The sequence below is a fragment of the Salmo salar genome, chromosome ssa03 (assembly GCF_905237065.1).
Source record: "Salmo salar chromosome ssa03, Ssal_v3.1, whole genome shotgun sequence".
Classification (NCBI taxonomy): Eukaryota; Metazoa; Chordata; class Actinopteri; order Salmoniformes; family Salmonidae; genus Salmo; species Salmo salar.
In genome coordinates, this window is record NC_059444.1 from 25,617,772 (window position 1) to 25,628,074 (window position 10,303).

Sequence of the window (10,303 nt, forward strand, 5' to 3'; positions counted from 1 at the left end):
CACTTGATGTGCTGTAAGCCTATTATGCAGCAGAAAATCTGACTTTTGCAATGCTATCAAATCCTGAATCAGTAACCAGGTTTCCATCCACCTTTTTATACAAGTAAAGTAGGCCTACATGTCGGATAAAAAAAATATTTTTGTGTCTGTACATTTAATTAGCCTATGAGAGAAATGTCGGTAGAAACACTTTTGATATAATAACCATCATATCGAAGGAAACGTAGAGTCACACATGTGTGGTCCTCCCCAGATTGCAAATCGTGACATTCAGGGAGGCAGTCTTTACTTTTTTTCTTGCCCCCTCCCAACACACACATTTGGCAAGACAAATGATTTGTTTTGGTAAAATCACTTCAGTTTAGTGGGCTGAATTAACTGTGAACCTGTTATGTCTACTCACGTTCCTCCCCTCCGGCGTTCGATGTCGCCGTTTTACTAACCACCGGTCCTGTAAATCATCATTACCGCACCTGACTTTCATCATCAAGCACACCTGTTCTCCGTTACCGCGCTCCCATAGGCTCCTTCCCCGGGCAGTATCGTTCCTGTTTGTTCATGTCTAGACGCTACTCCTACGTTGTATTGAGCCATGTTAATTGTTATATTACACGTATCGCATGCTTCTCGACTCCCAGGGTATACGTTACAGAACCTTGATTCCAAACGGTAATATTTGTTGTGCTATCATGTACTGAATGGTGAGACTACCTTCTCATTAGATGACAAATCATACTGTTTTGAGACACGCGATGTAACTGCCATACCTGACATGAAGCAAGTTCTGGCCTGGAGCTTCAATCATATGTTAGGCCTACAGCGTGTTCAAGACCAAGATAAAACAATATCAGGTGTACAAGGATGGATACTAAATATACAGACTTCGGTACACATCCTGGCCCAAAAAATTGTCAAAGACCCCAGCCACCCCAGTTATAGACTGTTCTCTCTACTACCGCATGGCAAGCGGTACCGGAGTGCAAAGTCTAGGACAAAAAGGCTTCTCGACAGTTTTTACCCCCAAGCCATAAGACTCCTGAACAGTTAATCAAATGGCTACCCGGAATATTTGCATTGTGTCTGCAGAGGTTGACTATTAGCCATAGTTAGCTAGCTAGCAAGCAAGGACCTACCTCCAGCCTACCTGGTTAAACCAATAAAATAAAAAGAGATAGGAATGTTGCCAGCGGGAATGGCAACGGAACATGAAGAACGAACAACTGGGTCTTGTCTAGTTAATCGAACGAACGACTGGGTAACGTCTAGCAACCAAAATATGAAAAAGTATGAATTTGTTTATAAACATTTAAATATTTCTACCAGTAAATGTGTGCTTTCATATTGTTTCCTTTGGCAACTGTGGTTTAAGCGACATAAACGCCTCCGTTCTGTACATTACCTTGGAAAAATTAACTCCGCAATGTGACACGGCTCCGCCTCATCCCGCTGCGTCGTCCGTTATTTCCAAGATAATGTACAGAACATTGACGTTTATCGCTTACATAAACTGGTTACCAACGTAATTAGAGCAGTAAAAATAAAACTTGTCGTACCCGTGGTATATTATTTGATATACAACGGCTGTCAGTCAATCAGCATTCAGGGCTTCAACCACCCAGTTTATAATTCCCTATAGTGCACACAGTATATTTGCACAGTAGAATGCAACGTCTAGAGTTCATTCTTCTTACATGTTCTATTTTTGAGCTGCTTTTGAAAGCTAAAGTCGAATTGAAAACATTGGCATTGTTAGAATTTGATTTTCATAATAGCAAGCTAGGACTGATGCTTTGGTTAGCTAACTAGTAAGTCAATCAACTGATCAAAGCAGCCTACTGCACATTGTATTAGCATATTAATAAGCTGGTAACGCAGACCATTCAGCGCTTCCGGGTGTGTTCATTGTCATAGTGACAACTGTAAATAATACTTCAATGTATGCTACATGCGCCTGATGAAAAATATAATATAGAAACTCGTATTTAAATTAAATGTAGATAAATGTAGACAACAAACGTTGTTTAGCCTGCACATCTTTTACATCATGCCATTGTTTGCCTCATTGCTCAAGTGGTTTGCAAGTGATTTCCATTTTTCTAATGGATGTCAATTGGTTTTGATTTTTTTTTCGCTACTCACAACTGCCTGTCCTGTGTAACCATTTAATACATCAGTGCAACAATGTTATCGGCACTCTCTCTCCGCAACTTTCAGACAGTTCATTTGGTCTAGGCCTATTGTACATTCAGCTATTAGCGATAGCAAGCCTGCTTCTCTCCATGAAAAGCCTATTAGGCCGAGTATAACAAATAAATCTCCTATAGATTTTGTAGCCTATGGTTTTTCCTGGGATTTCACGAGTTTTGCGTCCGTAGCCTATAGCCTAATGGCCACAGGAATAGCTGGAAGAGAGAGGCAGGAGTTGTGTAGCCGAAGAAGCGAAATATTAGGGCTATAAATATTTTACGTGTCAAAGTGCAAGAAAAAAGTTCGATCATAGCAGCCATGGGCGTATTCATTAAGGAAAGCTTTTCCCGTTCATAACCGAATGAAAGCAAACAAGAGTTTCTATTGGACAAATTCAGGTAGGTCCCTCCCTGTTTGCTTCTGTTTAAGAAACGTTTTGCACCAGAATAGGCGTAATGAATCCACCTCAGTTCTTTTGGTTTCTGTATTTTACGTTCAGCAAGCAATAGCAAGCTGTAGTAGTAAACAAAAGGCTAGAAATAAGTGTACAACAAGCTATCTATCTATTCCTGTGACTCCAAGAGCTAAAGAGGAATTATTAAGAATAATACTGCAGTGAATAGGCCTACCTAATGAATTTACACAAGGAAATCTTTTTTTACAAAGCAGATTTGTATGACATGACAGGATGCCTAGGACAAACATATCGCTCGAAAAAGGAGGAGAACAACTCATATGCATACAGATAGTCCAGCCACCCACATGGACTGTTGTCCTCCCCATTAGGTAGCAACTCGATATAATCCATTCACTTTTTTTCTGTATTGAGGAACCATCTCCTTTGGACTCCAAAATTCCATTGAACTTTTCTAGACTCTCTTCAGCGGCAGAGACTGCAAGAAACCCTTAAATTATTGTGAAGATAACTTTTCACAAGCTGTGGTCCTTGCGTAATTGTGTAACGTCATGCTTGTTGTGAGGGGGGGGGGGATGTCAAATCATGACATCAGTGATCTTCAGGTCGGAAGTCGGAGCATTAGAAAGATGCCAGACTTTCTGACTTTGAATTCAGAGTTCGATGACCGTTCATAACGATTTTTCCCAGTTTGTTTGTTTCCCGAGTTCTTAGCTGTCTTGAGCGCTCGGAAGTCGGAGATTTCAGTTTCCAGTTTTGAACCCAGCATTTCTGTTGCGCCCTAGCTCCCTACGTCATCACTACAAGTGATATTTTATCTGCCAGATACTATAAACGCCCACGTTCTGGATACGCCAAGCAAAAAGAGGGACTGATCGAACTGCCAATGGAAAGGCAAAGGCAAAATTCCCACCCAGCCGGGCTCAGCTAGGAGAATGAGCAAGAGAGAGAGAGTGTGATCAGGGTTGTACAACAGGTTTGTTACACATAATCGAATTCAATATGTAAAAACTCTGACAAAGGCCTTGAGGCCGATACGTAAAGCATAATAAAGAGCAGTGATACAAACAAGAGAAGTGTGCAGGTTTCTTTTTTCTCATGCTATTCAACTGTTACCATGCACCTGCATCAAAGATAGCTCAGATGTGAGTGGCTTTTGAATTTGAATACGTAAATTCCAAAATGCTGGCAATTACATGTAAGGATTTTATTACTAGGCTAATGGTTTCTTGGCTAACACTTGACAATGGTAACCAAGTCACATGACTGATCATGACCTTTCATGTACGTAACTAAGGAAGTGATTGCATTTAATTAGTAAAGAGGGGTTTACAACATTGTTTTTCTATGAAATATCACATTATTTTCACTGAAATACATTATAATGAATTAAAGTGGTCATAATTAACAAATAGTTTAAATACATGTATCAATTATTTATTTAAATCTAACATCACTTTCTGTTTTACTTTTAGCTTGCTTGGACAGTTTCCCCACCTCAACCACCTTACAGCTTAGACTACAGGGATCACAGAAACCACACACACACACCTAGCATTTCACTGTAACCTATTTCTAACAGTTCAGCAGGAGGCCACCACACCACATTAGAGTTGGTAAGTGCATGATAACACAATACATTTACTATTGAATCTGTTTCTGGGGGTCTCATTTGTCCAGTAGTCCAGTAGTCTACTAGTTAAAGGTGAGTAGGTTTCCTTTACTACTACAGTATATAATTTGCACTATTTTGTTGCTGTTTTTCATCTAACACACACACATATCAGCAGTTATATTCTGAACTCTCATCTCTCTCCTCTCCTCCCCAGTTAAGAGAGAGCCTATAAACAACAGTGAGACTGACTATCACAGAAAGCAGCACTGGACAGCCATGCAGGCGAAGGTAACACACACAGTTTCAGCCTCTCATTTCTCCCTTTAAAATGGATTCTAACACGTGCATAGCAGTACTCACAGATGTTGTTGATGTACCAGCCATATTAAAACCAACCATCACCAAGTTTACCATTGCTGACATCCTTTTCCATTGACACTAATACACATAAGCTGTTCATGTGATGTCACCTTTACGCTCACTCGTTACAAAATACATTTTTACCATATTTATTCAAAATCTCATATTTTCTATCTCCTAGGAACTATCTTAAATACAGTGCGGTTGAAATGGACAATCAAACACATCTGCTGTTGCTGCATTGAATAATAAAATTGCCATGCAATCTAATGTCTTGCGCTTCCTGTCCATTCTTTTGAAGGAATGTGGATTGTCCTACAGGGAATTCTCTGAAGGATGAGGAAAGGATCCTGCAGGTTGTCCTACAGGAATTGCCCAGAAAATCTTGTGGAATTACCTGCAGGAATATTACCTACAGGATATCCCATAGGATTTGGGTGCCATTTTACTATAGGACAATTCCTGCAGAACTACCTGCATGATTCCTAGTGTGTCCTGCAGGATTCCTGCATGAATTTTGTCCTACAGAAAGTGGCCCTGAAAATCCTGTGGGATATCCTGCAGGACTTCCTAAATCTGTACGATATACTGGATATCCTGCAGGACTTCCTAAATCTGTAGGATATACTGGATATCCTGCAGGACTTCCTAAATCTGTAGGATATACTGGATATCCTGCAGGACTTCCTAAATCTGTAGGATATACTGGATATCCTGCAGGACTTCCTAAATCTGTAGGATATACTGGATATCCTGCAGGACTTCCTAAACCTGTAGGATATACTGGATATTCTGCAGGACTTCCTAACCCTGTAGGATATACTGGATATTCTGCAGGACTTCCTAAACCTGTAGCATATACTGGATATTCTGCAGGACTTCCTAACCCTGTAGGATATACTGGATATTCTGCAGGACTTCCTAAATCTGTAGGATATACTGGATATTCTGCAGGACTTCCTAAACCTGTAGGATATACTGGATATTCTGCAGGACTTCCTAACCCTGTAGGATATACTGGATATTCTGCAGGATTTCCTAAACCTGTAGGATATACTGGATATTCTGCAGGACCTCCTAACCCTGTAGGATATACTGGATATTCTGCAGGACTTCCTAAATCTGTAGGATATACTGGATATTCTGCAGGACTTCCTAAACCTGTAGGATATATTGGATATTCTGCAGGATTCGTGCAGGACTTTTCATGCAGGATTCCAGTAGAAATTTTTGTAAGGGATGGTTGGATGGAAACCAGGTTAGTGCTGAGATTATTATGGACAGAAGAGCGAGATTATTTGTATTTGACAAATGGCAGCCAAGCATCGATTATCATGTCACCAGAATAAGACCCTCAATATTTATTGGAAAGGAGCATCAAGCTCATCACCTTGCATTTTCACCACCCTGTGAAGTTCAGCATTTATTTAATCTGTAGCCTAACTGCATGGGTTCCTGAGTCGTAGTGGGAGGACCACACACCATATCATCGCATGACTCCAAGTTATATCAATATTTGAGCATAAAGATGTCTGCCATTTCTCACATAATTCATTTTACAGACACAAAAAGATCCCACCATGTCAAACGAACAAATTACCTGTAGACATTTCTAAAATTGTAAGGAAACATCCTGTTTCCATCGCAGCTGTCATGATTTGTGTTTATATGGTAGGACTTTATTTGCATTAAAACTGTGGGTGGATGGATGGAAATGTGGTGACTGTGATTAATGATGTTGCCGTAAAGAAAGTAACCTACCACTACATGAACAGTATTTCATGGTCTCATGCTTCTAATGTTTACAATGTTCTCCCTGGATCATACTCTATTTGTGTTTTTCAAGTTCCAGGGCTGCCAACTTTTAAAGAAAGCTTGCCGTAAGATTTTCTATGTGAATTTCATTTCCCCCTGGCACAACCCCTAGACATTTTTCTTTTTTACCTTTTAAAGCAAATTTCCTGCAATTCTGTATTTTGACATGGCCTATGACCGAGTTGGACATTTTTAAAACAAAAGTAAAACCACAGGTAGGGAGTACTCAGGATGCTTTGAATGTTAAATGAACACTGACAATTCGCCAACTGTTCGAGATTTTTTGGGGATGCACATATTTTTTGGGTGTTTGAAACTTTCTTCTGACAGAAATGAGATGGGTAACAAGCTAATGGGAGAAATAGTGGGAAGGTTGGACGCAGGGATTGTTGTCCAGTCTCCTTGTCCTTAAACTGCTTTCAAGGTAAGGACACAAACATTTGGTAATTTGGGTGAACTTTCTCTTTAAAATAGGGCTGGAAGAAAATCCTGCTTGCTCTCCAGGAGGGTTTGCCACCTCTGATATACAGTACCAGTCAAAAGTTTGGACACCTACTCATTCAAGGCTTTTTCTTTATTTGACTATTTTCTACATTGTAAAATAAGTGAAGACATCAAAACTATGAGATAACACATATGGAATCATGTAGTAACCAAAAACGTGTTAAACAAATCTAAATATATTTTATATTTCAGATTCTTCAAAGTAGCTTCCTTTTCCTTGATGACAGCTTTGCACACTCTTGGCATTCTCTCAACCAGCTTCACCTGGAATGCTTTTCCAACAGTCTTGAAGGAGTTCCCAGATATGCTGAGCACTTGTTGGCTGCTTTTCCTTCATTCTGCATTCCAACTCATCCAAAGTCATCTCAATTGGGTTGCGGTCGAGTGATTGTGGTCAGGTCATCTGATGCAGCACTCCATCACTCTCCTTGGTCAAATAGCCCTTACACAGCCTGGAGGTGTGTTTTGGGTCATTGTCCTGTTGAAAAACAAATGATAGTCCCACTAAGTGCAAACCAGATGGGATGGCGTATCGCTATGGTAGCCATGCTGGTTAAGTGTGCCTTGAAAACGAAATAAATCAGACAGTTTCACCAGCAAAGCACCATCACACCTCCTCCTCCATACTTCACAGTGGGAAATCCTGCAGAGATCATCCGTTCACCTACTCTGCGTCTCACAAAGACACGGCGGTTGGAACCAAAAATCTCAAATTTGGAATCATCAGACCAAAGGACAGATTTCCACTGGTCTAATGTCCATTGCTCGTGTTTCTTGTTCCAAGCAAGTCTCTTATTATTATTGGTGTCCTTCAGTAGTGGTTTCTTTGCAGCAATTCGGCCATGAAGGCTTGATTCACGTTGTCTCCTCTGAACAGTTGATGTGTCTGTTACTTGAACTCTGGGACCATTTATTTGAGCTGCAATCTGAGGCTGGTAACTCTAATGAACTTAACCTCTGCAGCAGAGGTAACTCTGGTTCTTCATTTCCTGAGGCGGTCCTCATGAGAGCCAGTTTCATCATAGCGCTTGATGGTTTTTGCGACTGCACTTGAAGAAACTTTCAAAGTTCTTAATTTTCCATATTGACTGACCTTCATGTCTTAAAGTAATGATGGACTGTCATTTATGTTTGCTTATTTGAGTTTGTTCTTTGCTTAATATGGACTTGGTCTTTTACCAAATAGGGATTCTGTATACCAACCCTAACTTGTCACAACACAACTGATTGGCTCAAACACATTAAGAAGGAAAGAAATTCCACAAATTAACTTTTAACAAGGCACACCTGTTCATTGAAATGCATTCCATGTGAATACCTCATGAAGCTGGTTGAGAGAATGCCAGGAGTGTGCAAAGCTGTCATCCAGGCAAAGGATGGCTACTTTAAAGAATCTGAAATATAAAATATATTTTGATTTTTTTAACACTTTTTTTGGTTACTCTTCGATTCCATATGTGTTATTTCATAGTTGATGTCTTCACTATTATTCTACAATGTAGAAAATAGTAAACAATTAAGAAAAACTCTTGAATGAGTAGGTGTGTCCAAACTTTTGACTGGTACTGTATGTTTCCTAAGTGCTGGGTGTTTGAACATTTTCTTGATATAACAATTAATTTCTCAAAATAACCCAACCTTCAAAAATGGAATGAATATTCATATTCAAGTGGTTTATGCCAGTTGAAAATCCTTGCCATCATCTTACTTTGCATTGACAAAATATGTGTTTATGAGTCCCTCTACCATCTCTGCCTAGCATATGCACAATAGTAAAATGCCAAATTATATTTGACGCCTGGAGCATTTAATATCCAATCCTTATTTTTTTTATCAGTTATTCATGGAATGAATGGAATGAATAATTCATTGTCAAAGACACAAGTAGGCATATCAGATTTAAAATGTGATTACACTGGAAAAAATTGTGAAGAAATGGAATGAAAAAATACACTGTGTAAAACATTAGAAACACCTGGTCTTCCCATCACAGACTGACCAGGTGAAAGCTGATGTAGAGGAAGGGGAGGGTAAAGAAGGATTTTTAAGATTTGAGATAAGGATTATGTATGTGTGCCATTCAGAGGGTGAATGGGCAAAACAAATGATTTAGTGCCAGGCGCACCAGTTTGAGTGTGTCTAGAACTGCAACGCTGCTGGGTTTTTCATGCTCAACAGTTTCCAGTGTGTATCCAGCCAACTTGACACAATTGTGGGAAGCATTGGAGTCAACATAGGCCAGCATCCCTGGGGAATGCTTTCAACACCTTGTAGAGTCCTTGCCCCGACCAATTGAGGCTGTTCTGAAAAAAGGGTGTGCAACTCAATATTAGGAAGGTGTTCATAATGTGTTGTACACTCAGTGTAAGTGTGGGGAATAACAGTAGGGTTTTTGCTGACAAGCACACAAATTACCCTATATTTTAGTCCATTGTTAAATGAGAATTGTTCCACTGATGAGACTTAATAGATAATAAAATCTGAAGACAAGATTACATTAATCCACACTTACACCCTAACCAAGTAATTGTTATATTTATTGTCCCCCATATAGAATCAAAAGGACACATTTGGGTTCACAATCTGTCAGTCAAAAATATCAAGTTCCAAATCAGGTCACCCTACCAAACATCCCATCTAAAAGATACTGTAGGTTTGTCTGCTGCCTTTCTGTTGTCACAGCCTAAATGCCATTCACCAAATGAAGGGACTAATGCGACAGGACAATGAGGTTCCGCTTGTGATGTTAAATTGCAGGCCCAGTTGAAAAGTTAATGCACTGACTATACAATGGACTAGTCAGAAAAATACAACTTTTCAATGCGTGAGATAAGAGGTGTGGCGTGAGAAGGGTCAAATGTATCTCACGGCCAATGCGGGAAAGTTGGCAGCTCTGAAGTTCACTTGTCATCTTTAAGTTTTTGTTCCTTGACACACTGAATGTTCTCATTTGAATTTATCTGATGGAGCCAATTTACTTTGACACAGCTGGCTGATAATCATTCCACAGATAGATTTGCTTTGCAGGGATGCTATCTGGTTGTGCAAGATAATGAAGGTCAAACAGGTGTTGTGCATGTTAAAAAGTCTTGTTCCCCCAGTATTACCAACCGAGATGCCAACTTCAGTCACATTACACCAGAGGTCATTTCCAAAGCGTATACAACAAAATGTGTCTAGCTTGACTAGAGCACAAAATATTGTGTTATGACAACAATTCTGGGTTAGGTTAAAGTAAATATCATGGCCTGAGAGTGTGAGTTATGTCAGAAAATATATTGCTGTGTACTGACTGTCATATTTTGTTCATTTTATGGTTAGCCTCAGCAGGGGGTACAAATACGATGTCTGACTCTTGGTAGTGTGCCCTGTTCTGTTCCAAATCCTGCCCTGTGGCACAGGGACAC

General features: G+C 39.8%; 1 long non-coding RNA gene across 1 annotated transcript; it reads left to right on the forward strand.

Moving 5' to 3' along the window:
* Positions 1–3,235: 3,235 nt before the first annotated feature.
* On the forward strand, positions 3,236–4,506 carry LOC106599603 (uncharacterized). Its single transcript, XR_001327509.2, has 3 exons — positions 3,236–3,578; positions 4,078–4,218; positions 4,432–4,506. It is a non-coding gene; the product is annotated as an uncharacterized lncRNA (long non-coding RNA).
* Positions 4,507–10,303: the final 5,797 nt, after the last annotated feature.